Genomic DNA, 25,047 nt, shown 5'->3' on the forward strand with positions numbered 1-25,047 from the left:
GAACCGTCAGAAGGGGCTCATGAATAAGACCCCCTGCCCTTTTCAACTACATAGGTGCACAATGGCTGCCATGCACCAACACAGGCAAACTTGCACCATGGTGCAATGGTGACTGTGTTGTGGAGTTGATTGATGTTGTGGCTCCATCTCTTTTCAAGGTGTCTGCAGTAGGGCTGGACTAGCGGAGAGTGGGAGTGAAGAAGTTGGCTGTCTTGGAGTGTTGTTAGCCAAGTCTTTTTATGATGAGTGCCAGGGTATAGGCGCATTTTTGAAGATCCATTGGTGGAGATTGAGTGCAGCGGTTGGGTACGTAAGAGTTGGCGGAGTGGTGGTGCTGAGGGAGTTGATGTGAAGTTTTTTGATGGTCTTGATCCAGCTGCAAGGGTGGGGGAAATGATAGTGATGGTGCACGGTGGGCATGGTGAAGGCTTGATGGAAACAAAGATATTTGTATAGGAGAGTCCTGTGGTGCAGCTGGAGTTGAAGTTCCCAGTGGTGGAGAAGACAGGCTCCAGCGTGTGTCTGAATATGTGCCTTGATGCAGTGACTAGCTGCTTTAGTACAATGTTGGCAAGGTTCCCCAGAAGGGGGGTGATGTTCTGGTCCCTGGGGTTGTACATGTGGAACTTGAAGTCTCCTAGTAGGATGTTGTTGGTGGATGGGAGAGCCTGGGGTGAAATGGGGTCTACAATAACCTCTGTGAATAAGGGTTCATGGCCCGGGGTGCCTGTAGATGAGCGTGCCATGGAGGGTGGGGTTGGGGTTGGTCTGGATCTGGAAGTGGAAGTGGAGGTGTTCCATGGTCACTGGTGGGTCACTAGAGTGCATGGTCAGTTGGACTGTGTTTTTTCGGACAATGGCAATGCCTCCTCCTGGAAACTCCAGGGAGGTCCATGCAGGTGAATTTGTTGGAGTCCTGGATGGTGATGGGGATGTCCAGTCTGGAGTGAAGGTTGGTCTAGGTTTAAATAAAGAAGGCAATGTGTAAAGAGGTGCCACTGTGGAGGGACCACACATTAAGGAAGATGCAGTTTAGCCAGTCGGCTGCACTGTTGTTTGGCTGGGTGGCAGGAGCCACTGGTGGGCTGATGTGGCAGAAGGTGCTTTTTCAGTTTTGACAAGCGCAGGGTGCAAGAGAATTCTACTGTGTTGTTAGATGGCAGGCGTGGCATCTAGGCTTGATGGCAAGGAGGGGGCCAGCATCGTAGCATTGGAGTGTCCAAGAGGAAGGGTCCTTGGTGCATGGGAGGACGGACACAGACAGGCTTGCCTTTACCTTGCCTTTGGCGCCCCAGTGGCATGCCCGCTGCGCATGCCTGCACTGGGACTGCCATTAAGTATTGCTTCAGGGGGGAATGGACAGCTGGGAAGTGGGAAATGTGGGATAGGACAATGGAGGGGATGGGAATGCAGTGGGGAGTAAGTGTAGTAAAAAAAAGATTTTTGCAATCTTACCTGGAGGCCAGGTCCCACATCTTCTGTACTCCTGCTCTCCTGAATCTGCTTCCAGGATCAGGAAGCAAGCAGCCAGGCTCCCTCCCCTAAGCCAATCACAACATTGCAATCCGGCTGAAGGGGTGGCCATGTACTCCATGCAGGATTAACTGCAGCCTGCATTGCAAAGGGGGAAGTGCAGATGACTGCTTTGGGCAGCAGGAGATGGCCGGCCAAACAGTCATTGCGCACTTGAGTGGGCTCCCTTCTCCGCCCCTGCCCTGCTCTGATAGTAGAGCAGCACAAAGCAAAGGAAAAATAGCATGGGTACATCTTAAAGTTTGCTTCATGTTGTTTCCTCTTCTTGCACTGCTTGAAAGAAGTGGGGCAAGGATCTTCCACCATATTGGATGACCTGCCACTGGGTGTGTGTCACACACAGGTGCTGGGCCTGAGTCAGACTCAAACCCTGAACCTCCTCCCCTATGCGTTCCGCCTTCCCCTCCTCTACACATTGACACCATGATGCAATCGACTGCACATCACGTGATGCAATCCGCTGCACTCTCTCCAAATCTGTGTGTTTTTGAGCCTCAGCCATGCTGGATTTCCCAAGCCTGGTACAGCAATTGCCGCCAAGTCCACTAATGAACCACTCGATGCAGGTAATTCAACAGTACCACCCTAGGCATGGAGTTGCTGTGCTCCCACCACTCAAATTCAGAGCAGCTCAGGGTCCTCACCCTCCACAGCATCCAGCCAGAACAACCTCTTCCGGCCTCTGATGCTGAGAGGCGCAGGCAACCATCGTTAATCTCCTCCATGCACCCTGGTGTAGTGGTGGGACATGGTATGCAATGAAGACACCCCTATGTTGGTGCGCAGGAGCACTTCTACCGTTCACATCTCCAAGGGGCACCAGGTGGTCTTCTCAGACACATCAGCAACATGTCTCCATGCGACCTGGCAGACTTCACGAACAGGTGAGGGAGATCGCCGCACCTAAATGGCTACTCCACAGCAACTCTGCTTCTCAGATGCCGGCCCAGCGAGGCCTCGGACCCCTGGGGACTGTCATGGCTTTCAAGCATTTGGCTGCCATGGTATTGCAAGGAGTGCACTATGATGAGTGATACATCACTGCTTTTGTCCAGCGATGCTTTTCTTTTCATGACTGTAGACAAGATTTTCCTCTTCCCCTGAGACCCTGGCTGGTAATGCTGGCTGGGGGCGTTGGGGGCGTGGGGGTTGTTGATCTGTGCTGTACTTGGCCCTTGATGCTCCATTCTGCAATCCATTGGTTTTTTTCCTATTTTTTATTAGAGGTGGACTTATAGGGTATTTTTGACTCTGAATGTAAAAATAAATCACATTGGGCTGGCTATTGTGAATGTTTTTGTAGCGAATGGGCATTATGTCAGTTTTTGCCTGGTAACATCAGATTTTGTATCGCCTTCACGGTAGTGTTAGGAGCAGTTTTCAACACAGGTACCTGAGACAATCGCCATGTTGCACTATATTGTAAATACATAGCTAACAGGGCAATAGCATTAACTAGCATTGGTTAGTGGCAGTTCTTGTACATATCCCCAAATATGTTGTCATCTACCTTGCTAAACCTTATTTCTTGAGGTGCAACTGTGACATATGTGTGATGTTGTAGAATTGAGGCTTCAGACTCTCTCCTCACCACACGTTTTGCATTGTATGGCTGTAACACATTCAGATATAATGTATTTGCTAATTTACTCAGCTATGGTATAGGTTACCATGTTCCTCACAGTGCTGGTGCTGTGAGACACAACAGTGGATCTGTTGTTTAATGTGAACCTACGTGGTAAGTTATGCCTTATCAATCCCTCCATAGCCACAACTCTACCCGTACACACACTGCCTGTTGTCAGTGCTATAGCTGTCCCTATAGTACACAGCTTTAGGTGGTACAATCTATGCTCAGTAATGTGGCCTTCCATACATGTATTGGACACGGGCATTCTCCACTGTTGATCCAGCTGTACAGGCAAATGGTTAAAAGTACACCCATGATGAAGCATATTGTAGGTGAGGGCTTACGTTTTGGCAATTTCCACATGTGGTGGCATCAATATTGGAATTCCATGAACATAAGCAGGCATCCTTGTACCTTAGAGTGAGGAAGATTTATTTTTCTGAGAATTTGCATGCATTCTATGTGACCCACAGTATTACTCATGTTTCCACTTTGCAACAGATGTAACCCAGGGACACTCTGAGGATGGGCAGAGTTAGCCTTACCTAGTAAAAGTAGCAACAACTATATGCACTTGGAGGCTTATTTACAATCCCCTAGCACCAACGGTACATCAACTCTTCCCATTTTGACAGTGATACACCTGCTGCCCCAAGGACTTGTACATAACCCCCTTGTTTTTGTCAGATCACTATAGCATGTTTGAGACACACTACACAACACACGCAGACCACACCTTTGAGGCAATGAGAGACTTGTATTATGGACATTTGTAATTAAACATGACAAAGCAAACAGGGGTGACTTGCGTTACTACACATGCTATTCAATAGGCATTGGCAGCACTAATATGTTGAGATGTACATTTCATACAGCTTAAGTCAATGCTATAAGTTGTAATAGACCCCTCAATTCCCAGCATGTAATTCCCAGCAGCATTGCAAAATTTCACACTGTGCTGCCTTTGTGTAACTGTACACTTAGAAGGATGAGACATGTATGGTAGATATGCAACATTCAAGACCATTGAGCCTGCAGCGTGTAACAGTCAGCAGCCTTACACCAGTGTCGGCACCCATATGGCATGTTGCAAATTTTACTCAGTTGCAGGAGTAATTATTTTTGTGCAAGGAGAGATACAATCCTGGCTAACACTGAGAGGCATGATGTCCTTTATGACCAGTGATATGTGTTGCAGATTGGGGCACACTGTGTGTCCCTCATCCATGAGGTGCTAGCCAAGAGAAGCAACACAATAAATCTAACTGCACTTACCAGAAGCACAATAAAAGCTGATGAATGTGCCATTATGTTTGTTGAACAATGTGCCTGACTTACAGAGTAGCTTACATTTTGGATTGTAAGTAAACCTTTATGTGCAATTGCGGCTGACATTAAGGACTATTTTGTATACAGTTTTCATCACTGGTGCATCACTTTTAATATGTTGAGAAGTGAGGTACAGTCAGCATTAACTTTCAGCCATTTTGCTCAAACGTCTCTATATGCATCAAAGAACATTGTTGATGTTACCACAAGGTCAAGTACCAACATTTTTTGCTGGTGGAACAACACTATCCAGACACCTGCATTAGCATTATGGAGGCACTGTGAAGTGAAAATAGTTTCTTCATGTATCTTTTTACCATTTTACGTTTGTGCTGCATTCTGCAATACACATCTATCATGTAATTTGCTATTTAGAATTGATTAGGTGCATGTAGGCTTCCATTCTGGCACAGACTAAATCAGGCCCACTCCACAGGCAGCCTCACAACATAATACAAGTATGCGTAGATTGGCACTTAGCAGACCATTGTGTACCACACAGGGCCAAAGGTTATGAATGCACTGAAGCATGGGGATTGAACAGATTTCACAGCTTTTATTTTGATAGAGGTCAGCACTGCCTGGCCCAGAATGAGGTTTTCAGATTGCTCACACTGTGTGTAGTACATCCTGGATGTTGCGTCAAAACACAAACATCAACGCACATGTTTCAACACTGTCCCACATTGTACTGGCTGGAAGGTAAACATAATGACAAGGCCTCAGGAAGCCACAGAGGGTGACTCTGCATGGGCTGGAAAATTGGCGCTGAACCATTGTGCCACCAGTTTGACTCATGAAGGGACGCACAAGATGTGATGTGTTATTTCCTCAAATGTGACAATGAAGCTTTTTCACCTTCACCTTGCACCTCTGGATTTTCAAATATAAAATGTGTCAGAAGTGATACTCCAGTGTTGCTAGTGGATAATGTGTGAGGCCATGTGCATATTTTATTTGGGTTTTACCATAGGGCTGTGCAACAGGCCTTGTTGCCCTGCCCTACAACTGTAGGAAAGGACAGGGATGCTCCGTATCTGTTACATATGGCACATGCATGCCCTTTTTCCCAGCACCAGTACACAATGCTCTGCCGTGCACCAATGCAGGCATCTTTGCACCATGGTGCAAGGGTGCCTGCATTGCAGGGGCTGATAGTTTGTGTGCATGGAAGGGAAACCTTCCTGCATGAAACAGTCACAAAATGCTTTTTCCTCTGCCTTTGTGTACTGTCGAGTGCAACACACATATGTAGAGGATAAACAAGAGGGAACAAAGATATTTATCCTGGTTGTGCCCATCTTTACGCCTCCCCTGGTGAGGCATATGTTTATTACACTGCCTCAGAGTTACAATTTCACGTTGATCTTGGTCATTGTCAATTGGTCATGGATGTTTCTGGGAACACCCTCAACAACACCCATGGAATACCCCTTTCAAGCTGTTTAATGTGTGAAGGATGCAGATTTCATTTTTTTAAACCATGTGACATGGCTTTACGTGCCCCATTATTATACCTGTACCACATTGTGCCACCAGTACATAATAAGAGTGACATCCTGGCAGCACAATGGTGCCAGTCCATCATCATAAATGAGGCACCCTAAGTCTGTGTTTCAAATGGGTTCTGTTGTGTTTACACCTGCATGTGGCCATTCACAGGTGCGGCAGTGGGCTGGTACTGCACTTATGAATTATGTATTGGGGTGTATATGAGGGATCTAGAATGAACTGTGCAACATCTGACTGTCCAGGGTACCGGGCATTTATGTGACAATTCGCTGTTACTGACATGCATGACTTCCCTTTGCACAAAGCATGTCACTAATGAGGACTGGTACCTTAGTAAATGCACTGCACAACATTAACTTGTTACCAACATTTCCCCTTGTAGCAACATACCCTGTGTGTCTTGAAGTTCCTCATGCTCATCACTGTCCTGTCCTGGAAGTCCTGCCACCAACTCCTCTGGGATGACAGCCGCCAACCGCTCCTCAAGGTCATCAAGCTCTTCCTGGTGTGCTGGGCTTCCTCCTCCAGTCTGCATTGCTTCCTTCCGGCTTTGTGACATTTTTTCTTTGGTCCAGCGCTTGATGTCATGCCAGCGTTTCTTTATATCGGACACGGTCCTCTTTGATTGAGCCGCACAGTTCACCTTTGTTAATATGGACTGCCAAATGGCCTCTTTTTTTAGATAACGGCAACTTTGAGCTGACAAACAACTGGTGTTGGTGGTCTGTCACCTCATTAATAAGTATTTTGATCTCCACACTGAAATTTACTCTCCTCTTCCTCTTCCCGTGTTTCGGGCTGGACTGGCTGGCATGTGGGAGGTTATCTTGACTGCGGTTGTCTCTTTCATACTCCACGGTATCTATATTTGCCTCCAAAACTGACTTTAGAGGTAGATGCATGTATTTTTTGCCATTTTCCGAATTGTGATGCAACGAAAAAGTGGTGTAGGGCAAGGTTGTCTTCTGTCCGAATACGCGATTCTGACTTATGGCACTTTTTCAGCAGTTACGTCAGTTTTGGTTATGTGAAAACTGCAGCTTCTGAGTCTTTCTTTTATTTTAACTTTCATCATCAATTGCGACATGATGCGCCAAACCATAAATTGATGCATCAATGTCCAAAAAAAACGACGCAGCGTGTCGTACGGAATTGTGACGCATCTCTGCGCCAGCACAGAGATGCGCCACTTTCCATAATCGAGACCCCAGGTATTTGAAAGCTGAAATATCTCTACTTGCAAAAGTAGCATTGCAAATGTGATTGAGATGCTAAGTAGCTTGATTTAGAATTTGGAGACCAATTAAATCCTTGATTCAGCTTTTGACTAAACATTGTGGTATTATGAACAAACCACTCATCTCCTTCTGGCTCCAGTTTATTTACTGGAGTTCAGTCAAGCAGTGACCCAAGTGTTTACCAAAGGCATTGTCTGAGAGGTAAGACATGCTAAAGCAAATTAGAAAACAAATCAAATCAATGTGTAAACTGAGAGTGCACATTCGATTTTCCAACATTTGGCTAATATTTCTAGAAGCACTGCTAACCATGTCCAGTGAGGTGTGCGGTGGAAGCTATGAGACAAATGTGCCAAGAGCCAGGCTGGTGCCTGTTCTTCAACATTTACAGGTAGCCTTCCCGTCAAATTGTTGAGCTGGTTCGAATTCGCTCACTTAGCCAATGTAATTTACCACAAACAACACACAATCACAACTTGAATGGAATTCAAGCTTTCGCAACAAAATATGGCTTTTACAGGACAATTTGAGTTTGTATTATGTAGACTTCGACTCCATCTGGGAAGCAGTAATTTCTGTTCTGGAAGTAGTAGAAGTGCAAGTTGGAGGGCAGACCATTCGTGCTTCAACCACCGAGAGAAGGCCACCAATAGACTGAGGAGATCAGGGCTCCGTGAATGTGCATCAACTGTAAGGCAACGCGCAGGACAGGTCCTTCCCGCGGCAGCTGGGCCCAGAGGATTTCAAGAGCAACAGCATGGATCAATGCACAATTGGCTGCTATGGATATGAGATCTCACCTCTCTGTGGAAATCCCTCTGTAAATCAGTAAGGCAGTGAACACACGTTTTTACAGGTGTACTTTCTCCTATTCCCCAATGGGGTGACCAGGGAAAGATGGTTGTTAAATAAAAGTACTTTTCTGTATTGTCCATTGTGAGGGGAGATGCTTGAGACAGGGACACATGTTTTTGGTGTCTAGTCTTTGCTCTTTGCAGAGAACAGACTGAGCCTTAGACCACAGTTTCTTCTCTCAGTTACCCTTTTGTGGCCAGGAGTTCAGATGATTCCAACCGTACTAAATGGTATTGATGCCAGGGTGGGGGAATAAACATAGAATCTACCCCAAAGCGAATCGAAATTAATAGCAAGAATGGTGATAAAAGGTAGTTGCAACTATCGAAACCGATAGTTTGATATCTATTCACATTCGCACAGGTCATGTAAAAGTCAGAAATTAGAACATTATTTGGTACCTTCTCTACTTGAACAAAGATTGTATCTAAGGCGGGTAGTTCTAAATTGGGACTGATGAGTAATGTTTTTAATAGATTTGGGAGGCTTGGTAAACTTGGAACTAGAGGAGAGGAATCAGCAACTCACACCTAACCTCTTTGTTTAATTTCTGAAAACTAGCCGTAGCTATATGGTCGCATTGAAATAGTATTCTTTTTAAAATGTTTTGGTGTTGGATGCAATATTAATGTTTATATTACCTTGACAATAAAGATGTTCCAGTTTTATATTAGGAAGTTGCTTTCCTTATGCGGATTTCTCGTATAACTCAATACTGGTGATAGGTTTAAATCAAATGTATTTTTTTATTTTGATTAGCAAGTACATCCTAAGCAAAATGGATTTTCTAATGTATGATGCTTTTTCAGTTTTTTGTATGCTCATAAAATATAGATTGTACAAAAGTATTTGTAATGTGTAATGCAACAACATAAAGTCTGCTATATCCTGTCATGTGCTGTTTATCGCTTCTTCAGTTTGATGCTGCTACACCGCACCTCATCACATCCTGGATTCAGTGATCTATTCCAGATTGGATCCCTCACCTCACTAGATCCCTCACATCTATATGCATTACATCATTTACCATTGTTTCCTGCTACACAAATAATCTCTCTAAAGATGGTAAAAATAAACGAATTAAGATGCTATAACGGTATTCATCTATGTACGTTTAAGGATCTTATGTTTGTACCCTACTCTATTTAGACCAAAATGAAGAACGAACCTGTATGTGCACCCGAGCATCACGTCCAAGTTGAAAGTCATTGAATTTACTCGCAAAGAATATCTGAATCAAGGAAATAGACAAGAGGAGATTAATAATGCCAACATTTTGGCTTAAAATCAATACTTACAATGAAGGAAATTGCTTCTTTTCGATACGCTACGTATCAAACTAATTCTATACTGTTTTATACCACCTGTATCTAGACAGTTTAGCCACAGGGAATTGCCGTGCAAATGTCAAGGGACAACTCTCTCATTTCTAAATAGAAAAACTGTGCTCATTAATTGGTTTACAAGGTAAAATAAATTGAGTTCATTATATTGCAAATATTCTCCACCTCTGTATTTTACTTCTGATATCCATCGTTAGTGCAGAGTGTGAAATATAGATTACATTATTTATTGTTGCATTTTGACAATATTCAAAGTAAACAGGGATTTTTTTCAATCTGCACTTTAAACCGCCACGAATTTAATTTGAGTTGCATACACTCTAAATGAGTATTTGCTTTTTAAGCAACCAGGGTAAAAAAATCATTGTAGTTTTTTTAATGCCTGTGGTCGGAGTGGATTTAGTGATTGTTTCGATTCACATAATCCTAAAATGTATATTGTTTCTCTATAGAATTTCGAGATTTGATTCACAATATGTATCTTAACATTTAGTGGAAAATGTGTAATTGCACTTCTAATGTCTCCTTTGTTTCTGCACATGGAAAAACTTTTTACATATTTATTCTGATTTTCTATTCTGCATTTGCCGAGAAGAGGACCTAAAGAGACTAAGGGGCAAATGCATCAACCTAAACACCAATGGCAAACTGGATGATTCGCAGAATCGGCCCCTTTGCAACCGGTATTTACCCAATTGGGATGCATCAACCAAAAACCCATTCACAATAAAGATAATCACAAATTTTACTATTACCTAAATTGTGAATGCTTTTAGGGAATCGCAAATTGCAATTCCCTATTTCGGATGCATCAAAGCCTTTCCTAAATGCGACTTTGCATTTAGGAAATGCTAATTACCATCAATGGCAAGTTGATGTTAATTTGCAAAAACTTTGAGAAATGCACAAAGTGCATTTTTGAAAGTGCCATGTGGCTCACACATATGCCCTTAGGACATATATGCGAGCCACATGAGCCCCTAGCAACCTTCAAATTGCATTCTCAATTTGCGAGTTCGTATTTGTTACCATTTGTTTTTGTTACCATTCATTCCTAAGGGCCTATAGGCCCATAGGAATGAATGGGAAGGCATTCCTTAATTGTGAATCGTAATTTGCGAGTCGCATTAAGGAATGTGCAGGAATCACAAATATTTTTGCAAAACCTACATGCACAGACAATTGCAATTACTTAATAGTGATTCCTTAATAACCGCATTAAGGAATCGCTGATGGGCGCAGACGGGCTTACCTTAGGCGCTCCTTTGGCGCGGGATAGGCGTGTCCGCTGCGCGGAGGGAAACGCCTCTAAAATTATGGTCGCGCAGGGGGAAGTGGAAGAAGAGCCGCACTGCTGGTCCGCCGACCGGCGTGAAAAACTCCTCCCAAGATGGCAACTGCTCCTATCCCACAGTACCCGGTGGCACCTCGTATGCCGAACTACAATGAGAATGATAGAAAAGACAGGTCCCCCCCCACGGTGCTGGTGCCACCCAACACAAGCGGGGAAGACTGGAAACAAAGTATAAAGGAATAGCGTAAAAGGATCCATCCGGCTTTCCGCCTCAGGTGCATAAACGGAAAAGGTACCAGTAGGAAATAAAGGGTCAGGGAGGCAAAAGACACAGCCTATCCAAAATTGTGAGAACACTCAGCAATCAGCGGAGCTAGCGCTTAAAATCAGCGCGATGGTTCAGGGAGCAGCACTCGGGCAAACGGTGAACACGCGCTAGCACTCAGCGCAAGCAAATATTTAAAATATACACAGCGCAATAGAAACAGCGCGCAGTGCAAATAATAAAAAAGATCGATTTGTATTTTTGTAAAAGTGCCACAGCACATCAGGCCCCAGAGCTTCGTCTCAAAGTTCTTAGCAGTGCGATTCTGGCATCAACCCTGCACGAACTGCAGCTTGTGTGCTTTGATATTTAAGATACGTCCCAACATTTCTGAGAAATGTATAGGGCCGTTTGTATTCAAAAGCTGAAGTCCTTGCGACGTGTAGATCATAGGTTTCTTTGGCCGAGGTCAGAGGCACGGTTTGTTGCAAAATAATGGATTTCTTTCTGCTTAGAGTATCCATTAGTTTAAAAGAAATGTTCAGTGAAGGCCATAAAGGTGACTCACTGACTGTCTCTATTTGGGGAAATAAAACTTGCATACAGCAAGTGACCCTGGATGTGACCGTTACTAGATCTGGGATGCCTGGCTTCTTGCCGCACCAGCTGTGAACATTAAACATGAGGTAACTTCCATTCAAAAGTTGGCAAAAATTGGATTAATCACTGCAGCTGGTGAACCTTGCGGATGACAGGATATGTTTGTAGTGGAACCGCCACAAGCCCCGTGTAAGTTAATACCCTGACATAGGAGAGAACCGCTTAGTGCGTTTTCACAGTATGTATGGCTAAGAAACACTTTACGCCCCCCAACTCCAACATCTGTGTATGTAAGGTAAAATCCCAGGATGTCTTGATCTATTCTTTACCCAACCTTTCATATTTGCCTGCTGGTATATGTTTTAGGCAATACTGAAAATGGAAAGTTGTAACAGGCAGAGAAATCTTACCATGTATGATCCACTCAGTAGCAAGTTTTTCTGCCACTGTGAATGATACTTTTTCCAGTTTTTCAATGCTCAGCACCCATATACTCTGCTCCCCTTTGCGCCAGTTTGATCTGTTTATCAGTTCGATTGAATTCTGAAAACAGTGATGTTGTGTTGATTAAATGCGAAGGCACATAGCCTGCAAGCAGGTTTTTGTGGCGTCCAGCCTAATAGCATCATAGAATGTAATTGAGACTGACCATGTTGCAACATGACTAAGTCTTGTTCCTTGATGTCTATGGCAGAAGATATAATATTGTCCAATGAATATATCCTGGATGACAGAGTCATTAACCCATTGTCGACTACAGCGAGAGATTTCTCTAAATTAATACGATCAATTTCTCGTATTCTTTCTGCAGTTTCTGCTTGGGTAACCTTCCATATTTCATTATGAGCAGCATAGATTCCGGCATATATGAAACGTTTTTGATGCGGTTTTCTTGGTCCTAGCAAGAATTCCCTAAGGTCTGCGCCTTCTTTAATTAAAGATAAGTGTTGTTTTACATCCTCTAGTGTAGCTTTCTGTAGCCAATCAAGGCATAGTTTCCCTACACTGTACTACCACTGGATGCTGTCTTTGAATATATCGTGGGTCTGGCCTATTGATAGTGAAACCCTCTGTTTTGTTCAGGAATCGATCTTGACAGTTGTTTGTGTCTGTGGTGTGGTACTTAAATTTCTGGACTCTGCTATTGTGTGGTACCGAAGCTCTGCACTCATGTCATAAATATTATCGTACCATGACGATTTTGGTACTAGCAGACCGGAAATGGCTTAAATACTATACCTAAGCATTTTGTCATGATCGAGTGACGAAATCACCCTGAAATCGTAGTTTTGTCTTGAACCCTCGGGTTCCATTTTGTGAGTGGCATCCATTTTGTGATTTCCCTTACATAGCCAAATAACTAAGGCCGAATTCGATCTGAAAGGACACGTACACCCATTGCTGACTCCTCTGTGACCTGGGCGAGCTGACTCCACTGCCTCAAGCCAAACCTGTTCGGGCAGTTCCTCTCCCAGTGGCCGAACGAGATTAGTATCAAGGCACAACATGTCATAAACCGTTCATCGCACACAAGCTATGTCTAATCTCACACACACATGCCCCTGTTTCTTCTTTATGACTTGTTTTACAGGGAGGAGGTGCCCGATTTTATTAGGGGTCCTTCGATATCTGATGAAAGTTCTGGGCCTTGCCGGATAATCTATCATGAACTGGACAAACTGAAATGTGGGCTTATCATCATGACTCTGCTTTTTCTTTGTAGTAAAAATATTTGTATGGTCAACTGTAAAACAAGGAATGTTTGCCTGAAGCTCATTATTTCGTATAAAAAGAGAAGGCTGGTTCTGTAAAAACGAGCAGTGTCCTAAGAACATACATGCTGTTGTACTTCTAGGATACCTGTTACTGGTTGCAGCCAATAAATACAATGTTTGACTTCACCAAACTCTGTGTTTCTGTAGTCTGAAACAGGAAGGACTCGAGGTCTTTGGGTGTTCTCCCTGGCACCGCCGGGTCCATAAGAACCTGGTACCTCAGTGGGCCAGAGCAATCATTTTTTCCATTCAGGATCTGATCTGTTGATTCAAAATGGTATGTACATGACCTCCCCCTGTGTAGTTCTATTACTTGCAGGTGCAGGTATGAATGGAATTCTGCAACTTTGGAAACGTGACAGCCTCGGCCGTGAGGGAAACGGCAGTGGGGCAGCATTGCGGTTTTCCGAGCGCGGTGAGGGAAACGGCAGAAGACCACATCCCCCAGGTGCACCATCAACCACCAGCGCACCAGTGACGCCACAGCCTACTTAACAGCTGAGCGCCAAGCGCTCAGGGGGGGCCAAAAGCTGCATATTCTGCAACTTTGGAAACGTGACAGCGCTGGCCGTGAGGGAAACGGGGGTGGGGCAGCATTGCGGTTTTCCGAGTGCCGTGATGGAAACGGCAGAAGACCACATCCCCAGGTGCCCTAGCAACCACCGGTGCACCGGTGACGCCACAGCCTGCGCCCGGAGGGGCTACTTAACAGCTGAGCGCCGAGCACTCAGGGGGGCCAAAAGCTGCGAATTCTGCAACTTTGGAAAGGTGACAGCCCCAGCCATGAGGGAAACGGTGGTGGGGCAGCATTGTGGTTTTCAGAGCGCTGTGAGGGAAACGGCAGAAGACTACATCCCCCAGGTGCCCCAGCAACCACCGGTGCACCGGTGATGCCACAGCCTCTGCCCGGAGGCGCTACGTAACAGCTGAACACCTCCCAGCCCGTGGGACGAGTGCGGACCACGCCGGGCGGGCAAAGGGCGGGCCGTCTGTGGCCGTCAGGGGCAGGCAGTGGCTGGGCTGGGCCTCCTCTCTAAGATCTTGAGTGAGGTGAGTAAATATCAAGTACTATGGGGAAAAGTACAGCTGCCACAGCAAATACGGACCTGAAAAGTTTCACCCCACCACCTTAGAGAGTATGCTTGAAAACGCCGTTAACATGGTCAACTCGGAAATTGAAATCACAGAGGAGATTTTCTATAGGTCAACTGTCTTTTCACCCGCACACGTCTGATGGGTCAGAGAGGGGTGATTCACGGTGCCCCTCCCGTTATCACCTACTGTAATAATAATTTTTTTTTTTTTTGAAAACCTTTATTGAGAAATGCAAGTTATTACATGCGCAGGCCCACAACCACAGGGGCCGGCCGCAATGGAAGCAAAGAAACCAGAAGTCGAACAACAATTAAGTAAAGGAGAAGCTGTACGACTACCACACGTGGTCATGGGCACCCCAGAGCAAAAGGATACATCAGGTTTTCGTTTTTTAGTTATGATGAAGAAGTAGCGGCGGCTATCTCAAAGGCGTCACACCATCCAGTTTAAGAACAGGAGATGAGGGGGGACGGACCCCGCAAAGCAATCAATATCAGGTGAAAACTCACACAGTTATGCAACAATACGGTCACCGAGGCAGCGACAGAGCTACAGGCAATACAGCAGCAAGTAGTTTAGCAGAGCACCATCCCATGAACCCACCCTCTAAGGACAGAAAGGCATAGGCAAGTGGAAACGCCTGATAGAAAAAGGAGAAGAAGTAAAAGAGACCGCCAACCCTACTGGAGAGATAGAGTACCCTCCCAAGAACAGACAGAAAAGAAAGAGAAAGGGACCATATAACAAAATAAACTAAAACAACAAACCCCCCCCCCGCACCCACCACCATGCACACCTGTAATGGCTACGGCCAACCCCACTAACAGCGTGCCTGTCGCCCAGGAACTGCCCCACAGAAAGGAAAAATATAAAGAGGAGGAGGAGAGCGACAAACACACTCCCGGACTCCCTTACCCCCCACCGTTGGCGACCTCCCCAAAGCATATCAACCAACTATTAAAAGTGGAAAGCAAACGTTCAGCTGGGGAGGACATCAACCAAGTCCAACCACCTCCCGGAAGGAGCCCAGGCGAGATCAAATCCGCATTAAAACACATGGCGCCCAAGTGACAATAAGTTCGAGAGAAAGAATACAGCAGTCCAGTCGAAGCAATGGTGACGTGTTAAAGCCGGATACCAGATGAAGTCAGCCTTGACCAGTGCGACTCCGCGCAGAGCCCCATGTCCTCCGAAGCACAATAGGCAGGAGACAGTCAAAATATCTGCGGAGGTGCGGGGCAGCTAAATCCAAACAAGGACCAGGCACAAAATGGCGGAGCCCACAGAACCAGCAGGACAAGATGGAAAGGAAAGACCGACTTCTCCAAAAGTCCAGGAAGGGCTCATTTGCAGCGAGGGTCCGCCGGACGGGGAGCACAAAGGGAAGACCATTGATAATAACGGGTGCAGAGTAACTCAGGGCAAAAGAATCCAAATGAGCCAAGGCAGGGCGTCGGTCGGGAACCTCAGAGCGATGGGTCAAGTCCTCCACCGGTATCAAGGGATGTTGGTCACTTGTCGCAGGGTCGTCGTCCGGTCCTAGGCGAATGTTTTCCAGCTTTTTCGCGAGCCGGTCATACGTGATGGTAAACTGGGTACGGAGCGCCCCAATGGCGGCCATGATGGACCTCAACAATGGTGCGCCATCCGTCCGCTTCATCCCCCGGGCCACAGGGACAAAGCGGGACTCGAGCCCCGGGATCACTACCAAGGCTCTAGGCACACATAAAGCAGACGTAGACTGCGGGCGCTCTCATCACCGGCAGACACTGCACCTTCTTCAGCCACGGGGGATAGCCCTCAGACCTCGTCCCCCCAGCAAGGTCTCCGGGCGGCGTCCCCAGACAGCGGCTCAGGATGATCGCCGTCCGTCACGATAATATATCTTCGTCGCCTATTAAAGACTGGATTACGATGCAAAGTCTCAAAATCCAAAGTCGCAGGACCGGACCCCGGACTCACAGCCGCTGTTGATCAATTGCAATCCGGGTGGACAGGAAATCGAGGTCTCGGCGGCAGCCCCGAAATAGGCCCAGGAGGAAACATGACAGAACTTTGTCACCCAAGCAGCTAGAAAGACCGGGTTTGCTCCAATGGTGTCAGGCAGACTTCATACACCCAGGCGCCCGGTGGTGGAACAGGATGAACAGCAGGATATATCGACCGCCGGTGGAGGTCGACGGAGCCGGGAGCTTACGCGGCCATCTTGAATCGTTGCGTAGCTCCTCCCCCCTACTGTAATAATTAATAAATCTATCCATCAGCAAAATCTATTTGCGGGCCCTGCGACCGACAAAAATGCAGTAGAAATCTCAGACTGTCAACAGGGGGCCCAATTTAATACTAGTGCTACCAATCCAGCTTCAACTACAAAAACCGTGGGGGAGAAAAAAAGAGAGGTCTATCAAAAATGACCAATGGTAAAAGGAAACAACCATCCCGACAAAAATTTCAACCTACCCCCTTGAGCATGTGGTCACGCGGAGTGACTGGAATAAGGGGTGCTTTAGATAATCCTATTGTACCAATAAATGACAGTAGCGTAGATTTTACCACAACGGAAGCGATATTTAACTCTGTCTGTACCCAAACTGAGACAATATATGCAAATGGCGTACAAGGAAAATCAAATGGAAATGTAATTGTCCGTATAGTAGACTCTACTTTTGATCGTTTGAAAAATATAGTGGATAAACAATTTAATGCTATTTTTAAACGTTTAGATAGATTAGAAAGCTTGGTAAAGAAAGAGAATGCGAAAAGAAAGGGGGTCACTATCATTGACCAAATCAGGGGCGAACGGCTTTTAAAAAACATTGAAGCAATTAGTAAGGGCACTGCCGGGGAAAATGGCAACTGTATTTCTACCGGCACTCATAATGAATGTGGAAAGTGTGGTAACAATAAAAATTGTTTATTATCTAATGCCAGGTCTAATCCTATGATTAGCACATTGTCTTTGCCAAATGCACCTGTTGAGAACAGCCCTTCAGTAATAATCCATCATACAAACCCACACTAATCACCCCTGTATTGCCAGCCCCTGTTCCTATGAAATTGGCAACTGGTTCAAATAGCGACCCCATTCCTGATATGCAGGTCAAAAAACCTGCTGAGGTTGTTCTTCACTTACCCCCTGAATCATGCCCCTATTTCGTAATTGTAGCCGGTGTACCCCCATTGAAGAAAATAAGTGTTTGGATTGGTTGTCTAAGTATAAGGGGACGGGGAGGGAGATTGCTAATTAAATATTGATGGTGCGACGGGTGGGATGGATAGGACCTTTAATTAAGAACATCACGGGCGACTGTATAGTTGTGAACTTTAGGTGTCCTTCCTTGGTGAAATGGTTACTGATAGGCCAAACCAGGTACAATAGTACTCCAACCCTCATAACTTCATTGCCATTAGGTTTTTTCTACAAACCTCCCCAGAGAGCGTGTAACCTAGCTACCCCGATATGTACCACACATAACCAATTCACTGTTCACTGTTCTATCTGACCGGAAAGACAGGATTGACTACTGAACAGTTCATTGACTACTCTAGTAGGGTCACCGGAATTACTAACAACCAGACCAGTTGACATCAAACATAGGTCCATAGATACCATTCAAAAAGTCCCCTCGGCAGAACTGTCACCAATCTACCTGGCCATTGCTGAACTTGTATCTTTAGACCAAAATCTAAAATTACTTAGCTGGAACATCGCAGGTCTGAAAGCAAAATCGAATTTAGTGGAGTGGACGGATTTGGTTAGAAATTACGACATTTTAATGTTTCAGGAGACATGGTGTACTAGCGGTTTGTTTATTAAGGGTTTTGTATGTTACAATAACATTGTACCCAGACCTGAACTTGGTCGACCTAGTGGGGGTTTATCCACATGGATAAAGATTACAGCTGGGACCAGTATAAAACCCCTGGAGACTAACGATGCACATTTCCAGGCCACGATCTATTCACATGGAATCACAATATGTCTAATCAATTTTTATGATAATGATTTTACATAACTACCTAATAGGAATTTTATTAATCTGTTTGAATTTATTGACATTTTGGTAGATGAACAGAGGTATGGTAAATTGGATGGGAACTGTTTAGTGGGGGGATTTCAATGCACATTTGTATAACGGAACCGATAACACCTGTCCAGGTAACTTTTTGCAAAGAGGGGAAGAACTGCACAATCACCTATCCACTCGGGATTTAATTAAAGTCATGGATACTGTTGGTTGTGAGTCAGACAAAGGCCCATTGCCTACCTACAGAGGAAATGGCTCGAGAACTGTTTAGTCAAGACTGAGATCTTAGGCACTAGTTTTAGCAACCATAACCCAATTCAGACAAAAATGAGATTTTAAAATAAATTCACAATCTGGAAGGAAATAGGGGCTCAGAACCTAGTGGCATCTACCGACAAACTTAGAGAGATCTGGAAGGGCATAGACAATAGAGCCCTACTTGCACGTACGATAAAATCTTACCCCCTATTAGTGGAGACCTGTCTGTCTAGTAGCTGTCCAGGCACAGAGATAATTCAGGCTTTTGCCGAGCTATGCACTGGTATTAAACATGAAATCTCAAAACCTGTTAAGAACCAGAGTAAGAACCCTAGATGGTTCGATGGCACTTGCTCCCGGGCTAATAAAGAACTCTGCGAGGCATTAGCTGAGAAACGCAGGGACCTGATTTTGGTTAGAGCGTTGAGAGCGCATTATAAGAAAGTAACTGATCTACGCACTGAGGAGATACAGAGGGAATGGCATGTCCTGCCTCACTCAAAGACGTAACTGGGTTTTGGAAAGAAGTAAAAGCTATGAGGTCTATGGGAATGAACATCACCTCCATAAGCTGTAATATATCCAGCGAATTTTGGGAGGAGCATTTCTCAAGAATATATACAACCCCCATAACGACCGTTAATAGTCATCGCCCAGTTGCAAAGGTTGCCATATCATTAATTGAAGTTGAAGATACCATACATCAAAGTTCAGGGAATAAAGACCCAGGTACTAATGGACTATCAATTGATCTTATTAAATCGGAACCTGACTTCTGGTCCCCTCTTTTATGCAACGTTTTTAACAATTTGACCAGTACTACAATTCGAAAAACTTGGTCTACTAGTATCATGGTGTCCATTTTTAAGAAGGGTGACAGATCCAACCCCAGCTGTTATCGCCCAATATCTTTGATAGATAACACTTGGAAGATTTTGGGTAGGGTTGTTTTCAATAAGATTAGGAATTGGGCAGAAGGCAACCACATTTTAAATCATTGTCAGCTGGGTTTTAGGAGTAATGTTGGAACTGTGGAACAGTGTTTGAACTTACACCTTATATTGGGTAAATATACTATTGCACAAAAAGTTCCACTATATTTGGGTTTTATGAATGTAACTTCTGCTTTTGATTTTGTTAATAGATCATGTTTATGGGAGATTCTTTTAAATTAACGGTTGGATGAGGCACTTGTTCATTTTTTGTCATATTTGCACATAGACCTGAAAGCACGAGTGAGGATAAACAATGAAGGGGAGGTCTCCGGGGACATTTTAATTGGTAGAGGGATTAGACAAGGTTTTATTCTAGCCCCTCTACTTTTTATTCTTTACATAAATGAACTTCACAACTCCTTGTCCAAACTGACATGTGATGTACGTAAAAATTAATGGTAAACCGTTTCCCGTACTTTTATATGTGGACGATGCGGTCCTTATGGGCCGCACACCAAAAGCACTTCGCACATTAATTACAGGTTTTGTATCTTTCATGGCAGATTTGGACCTTTGTACGAATTTAAAAAATCATACATAATGTCCTGCTGGCCAAAAAAGCACTGCATCAATTGTATAACCTCGGGAAATAATTCTCTAAAATGCACTAGCACTTTCCCGTACTTGGGCTTGGTCTTTTCAGATTCCAGATCATGGCTAACCATGGGCCATTTTTGCGAATCTGGCATTCGCGAATTTTGAGAATTTGCGAACTCGCAATCCGCAAAATCCACGAATTCTCGCAAATTTGCAGATTTTTTTTTTTGTGTTCGCAAGGATTTCTGCCAGTTCGCAAGGATTTCTGACAGTTCGCGAGGGTTTTGTAACAGTTCGCAATTGCGAACTTACATGTCGGCTCGCAACGGCCACGATTAAGTGTTTCTACGTCTGGTTCATCATCATAGGTTCCCAGCACCCTCTGTTTCACCCCTGCCACCCTCTGTTTTATCCATGCCACTCTCTGGTACATCAATGCCTTATGCCACCCTCTGGTTCATCATCACTGTAGATTATGGGGGAAAAAGCAAGCACACCTGCCTGCTTCAACTGACATGAATTAATTTGGGGTTGATTTATTAATGTGTCACTGTTTTAAAATTCCAGTCTGGCACCTGCTTCCTTATCTGTAATTTGCTTTCTGTTGCAGTGCAATTTTTTTTTTCCAGGACCTTTGTGGCCTACTTGTAGCTATTCTATGAGCCTGCTGTGAGGGTCAGAGCAGGGTCATATAATTGTTGCAACTAGCAACTGAACTCTGGAGGGGTCCTTGTCAGGAAGCACTACAGGGAACAGTTACTAATGATGAGTTTGAAAATTTGAACCTGCTTTCACTTTTGCAAAACTCGTTTTTCTGCAGAGCAGCATTACAGCAACTTTAATGCCCCACCAAGCTTATATGAGAAAGTTGATTTCTAATCCAAAAGTTATCCAAAGAAAATCAAAAGGCCTCAAATCTAAAAAAGTGCAGGCAAATGTCAACCTGAGGAGTTATTCTGATAAAAATAATCATTTTCAGAAGGTCTATGCTGCTTGCTAGTAGATTTCTTGTGCAGAATTGCAATTTTTGTAATTTCGCGAGTGCGAGATTGTTGCTGCCCGCCGCACCTACATGTTCGCAATTGCGAACTTACACCGCAAAGAAAAAAAATCCGCTGCGTGCGAATTTGCGGATTTTGCGGGAAATTCGCGAATCTCGCGGATTGCGAATTTACCGAAAATCGGCAAAATCCGCAAGCGTAACGGATTTTCCGCCCATGCTTAATCATGGCAAGCTCATGTAGTTCATAGCAGAAACAAACTTGGAAAGGCGGGTAATTCTATTATTAGCCTGCGACAGCCTAAGCAGGTAGAGGTGGTGATATCTTGATTACAGATTTATAAATCCCAATGTGCACCAACGGCAACGTACGGCGCCGAATTGTGGGGGTATGTAAATTGCAGTGGGATCCAAATTGAAGAAAATAGATTTTGTAGAAAAGTACTCGGGGCACAAATTTCACCCCCATACTACATATGCCATAAAGAATTGAATCTATATTTTGTAAATGATTATATCAAATCCCGGCCAGCATTATTCTGGTTAAAGATATGGCGAAATACCTCTGCGATTTTAACCCAAGAGATAATTGTGGATTGTCTAAAGTGTGATAGAGGTAGCAGCATGCCTTGGCTCAGAGCCGTAAAAAATAGCTTAGCTAGTGTGAATTTAGAGCACACTTTTCCCTACCCATCAGCCACAGATGGTATAAGTAAAAAAACAGTGAGGGGGGCACTATATGACCTATATCGTAAGGAAAGAGGAATTACTTAGCATTGTAAACCATCGATTGTTAGATACATTCCTATTTTGGTGTCATCAAACAATGAATACCACATGCCACAGGAATATCTTAGGAAAAATATCAGGAGATGGAAGAGGAGCCTTCTTTTCCATCTCAGGGATGGCAGCATAAAATATTCTCTTTTTTTTCCGATTGGATTTAATAATAATCTAGTGAAGTTGTGCTGTCCATGTGGCCTTGGTAGTAATCAAACACTGTTACATTTTCTATTCTTTTGCAAATACTATTTTTATTTTACTTTAGGGTACATGCCATTATTGATTTTAACCTGGCATACCAGGAAATATTGCGGTTGGGAAGTGACGAGTTGATTTTTCGAGTAAGCTCATTTCTGCAAACTGTGATTAGCTCGCGAGCCTCCATGAATACCCTTTAAACATGAAAATGTACCTGCATACCGCATTTTAAACAGCCTAGATGGCGCATATATGTACCATTTGGTTTTAAAAGAGTTTTATTGCTGATGGCTAATGGATTTAGTAACAACTCATATGATGTTTCAGCTTGTGTACCCCCACACCTTGATGTGTACTGTTGATGTGTACTGTCGATTGATATATTGCACGCTTCAGAATTTATTCACAGTTTACTGCTATTTTGCACATATACTGCCCTCTAGAGGATTCAACCAATGGACAACTGCTTATTTTGCACATTAACTTAATGCTTATAACTTGCGATTTTACATGATGTTGCTGCTAGTTTTGCTGATCGTTAAATGCACATATAGCACTTTACTCGCATTATAGTGCCATTTTTTCGTATCTTGGTTATATGCTATTAATGATGTTAGACTTGGCATGCCTAATCCTATTCATCCAGTTTTTTAATATATTGTATATGTTCTTTTGATTGAGTATTTTATGTCCTATTGGTGGTGATGATTTGTACTTTTATGGATATTTTATCAGAATAAAGATTATTTGAACTTGAACTTGAATGAAGTATTCATGTATTTGATCTTGGATGTCCCAAGGCAAGACATTTGTTGGACAGTGTCATTGAAAAACATTATTTACTCGGGGATGATACAGGCTCTAAACAAAGCTTCTATCCCCTGCACTTGCCAATGTTTTTTACACCAGACAGATTTTGTGTCAATGTTGTCTTTCCAAAAGTCAAAACCCTGTCTAGACAGTTGAGCAATAAAGGCTGCCGAATAAATCTTTTTTTTATTGGTTAACATATTTGTTTGTTCCTGTCTTGTTAACATTTTTAAAATATAACAATTCTGGATTTGACAAGTTGAACCCTGAAAAATATGGAAACCTTTTTTGCAAAATTGTTTGAGCTACCCTTTGGAGGTGTAGGACAATGTTCCCACTGGTTATACTTAAAAAACAATTCTTGGTGTTGCAGTTTTATGCAAGAAATGATGACCATAGTGGTTATAACAATATAGCCGTTCATAGTCTTATGAACCCTCCAAATATTCATGATTTGTGAATACTGCAGACATTTCTAGATCAGGCATCACGGGCCCGATTCAAAGAATGAACTTAAGACTAAATCCTAAACTTACAACTATTTGGTGTTCGCAGAATGCACTTACTACTTTCGGGATTCACAAAGTGAACGTACTACTTTCGGGATTCACAGAATGAACTTACTACTTTCGGTATTCACAGAATAGATTTAGGACTACTAACTTTACGTCCGCACTCAGGCCGTAAATTCCGGCCTGGAGGCGGAGTTTCTGGCTTAGGGGCGGAGCTTACGGCCCAGAGGCAGAGTTTCTGGACCGGAGGCGGAGCTTGCAGCTTAGAGGTGGAGCTTCCGGCCCAGAGGTAGAGATTTCAGCCTTGGCTAAATACCCACCTCCGAGCCGGTATGTACGAGTGTTTTCGTCATAACCGATTGATGGATACACTGTGTATTCAGGGATTTCGTTCTGAACCTACGGGTTCCATTTTATGTACGGCAGCCATTTTGTGGTTAGCCTCACATAGGCCGATGACTACGGCGGAGCGAGTCTTTGGGAGACGTACACCTTTTGTTGAATTCTGTGTGACCTGAGCGAACTGACTCCCTTGCCCGAAGCTGACCTCGTTGAGCCAGTTCCATGATAGGCAGCTGGTCAGATAGAGATCAAAGAGCAGGACATGGTTGAGTTTATGGTACATGCACACACCCTTCTATCTTGTTTGTCATCTGTTTCTGTTCCTTCTATGGCCTATTTATGGTTTGGGTTGAGGTCCTTTTATTATGGGTTTGTCCGGCCTGTCCGAGCGAGAATGTTGGATTTTGCCTCGTCATTTATGGTGGGCTGGACAACTGAAAGTGGCCTTGTCGTAATGCGATATCTTTTGAAATGTCACTGTGTGATTGGACAGTTCGTAAATAATTGATGCTAGTCAGGAATGTGATTTTTGGCATAAAAGACGATGTCTCGCAATGCTACAATTGTACAGTCTCTAACAAACCACCCGTGTTGTGCTTCGTACATTTCTGTTCCTGGTTGCAGCCAATAAATGTGGTCCTTGACGTCACCGAGAAGTATCCCGTGTCTCTGTATTCTAAGACAGGTGAACCCGAAGACATTGGGCGTGCCCCTGGCGCCGCTGGGTTCTAAAACCTGGTTCTTCAGTGGCCTTTCTGTCAATGGTTGGAATTGCATCCGGATTACTTGAAATCGCTGGAACTAGTTGATCACTTATTACTTCATCGTAGCCAGGTGTATCAGGACAAACTGTTATTTGGGTCTCAAGAGGAATGAGTTCCATAGCTTTGTTGCTTAGTCCTTCATTTCTCACTGTAGAATCTTCAAAGGTGATGAGTCTCTCAGTTTGAACCTCTTGGATAGTAGCTAGAGGAGTGTATCTATTACATTATCGGAGTCCACAAGGCCTACTGCTTAGTATCGTCCACATAGTGTCATTTGATCAGGTCGAAGGGCACAAATCTTTTCTCCTTTTTACCAGCAAGAGGCGGCAAAAGTATTGGTCTTGATTCGTT

Source organism: Lissotriton vulgaris, chromosome 5, assembly GCF_964263255.1.
Source record: "Lissotriton vulgaris chromosome 5, aLisVul1.2, whole genome shotgun sequence".
Classification (NCBI taxonomy): domain Eukaryota; kingdom Metazoa; phylum Chordata; class Amphibia; order Caudata; family Salamandridae; genus Lissotriton; species Lissotriton vulgaris.